This window comes from Oryzias melastigma, linkage group LG19 (assembly GCF_002922805.2).
Source record: "Oryzias melastigma strain HK-1 linkage group LG19, ASM292280v2, whole genome shotgun sequence".
Classification (NCBI taxonomy): Eukaryota; Metazoa; Chordata; class Actinopteri; order Beloniformes; family Adrianichthyidae; genus Oryzias; species Oryzias melastigma.
This window is the reverse complement of record NC_050530.1, coordinates 3,858,266-3,859,476: the sequence shown is the minus strand read 5'-3', so window position 1 is coordinate 3,859,476 and position 1,211 is coordinate 3,858,266. Positions and strand designations below refer to the sequence as shown.

The window sequence follows — 1,211 nt, the reverse complement described above, 5'->3', positions numbered from 1 at the left end:
TGCTAAAATATTCACTAAACTCTAAAATAGCCTAAATAATTGAAAAAAATCCTAAATTAGTCAAAATAGGTAGCATGTAGTTAAAATATTAGCTGAATTCCAAAATAGCCACAATAAAATCCTAAATTGGCCAAAACAGTTACGTAGCTGAAATATTAGCTTAACTCCAAATTAGCCACAAAAAAAAATTAGCTACCATGCTGCTGAAATATTAACTAAACACCAAAATTGCCTAAAAAACAGAAAAAAAACCTAAATTAGCCAAAATAGCTAGCATGTAGCTGAAATATTAGCTGAATTCCAAATTAGCCAAAACAACTGAAAAAATCCTAAATTAGCTAACATGTAGTAGAAATATTAGCTAAACTCCAAAAAAGCCTAAATTAGCCAAAATAGCTAGCATGCAGCTGAAATATTAGCTGAATTCCAAATTAGCCAAAACAACTGAAAAAAATCTTAAATTAGCTAACATGTTGTAGAAATATTAGCTAAACTCCAAAAAAGCCTAAATTAGCCAACACAGCTAGCATGTAGCTGAAATATTAGCTTAACTACAAATTAGCCTGAACAACTGAAAAAAATACTAAATTAGCTAGCATGTAGCTGAAATATTAGCTAAACTCCAAAAAGTCCTAAATTAGCCAAATAGCTACCATGCTGCTGAAATATTAACTTAACTCTAAAATTGCCTAAAAAACAGAAAAAATCCTAAATTGGCCAAAATAGTTATGTAGCTGAAATATTAGCTTAACTCCAAATTAGCCACAAAAAAATTAGCTAGCATGCTGCTGAAATATTAACTAAACACCAAAATTGCCTAAAAAACAGAAAAAATCCTAAATTAGCCAAAATAGCTAGCATGCAGCTGAAATATTAGCTGAATTCCAAATTAGCCAAAACAACTGAAAAAATCCTAAATTAGCTTACATGTAGTAGAAATATTAGCCAAACTCCAAAAAATCCTAAATTAGCCAACACAGCTAGCATGTAGCTGAAATATTAGCTTAAGTACAAATTAGCCTGAACAACTGAAAAAAAATACTAAATTAGCTAGCATGTAGCTGAAATATTAGCTAAACTCCAAAAAATCCTAAATTAGCCAAATAGCTACCATGCTGCTGAAATATTAACTCTAAAATTGCCTAAAAAACAAAAAAAAAATCCAAAATTAGCCAAAATAGCTTGCATGTAGCTGAAATATTAGCTGAATT

General features: G+C 29.8%; 1 protein-coding gene across 1 annotated transcript in view; it reads right to left on the bottom strand.

Moving 5' to 3' along the window:
* gpam (glycerol-3-phosphate acyltransferase, mitochondrial) overlaps positions 1-1,211 on the bottom strand; it is a 29,217-nt gene that overhangs the window by 21,659 nt on the left and 6,347 nt on the right. The gene's annotated exons all lie outside the window — the stretch shown is intronic.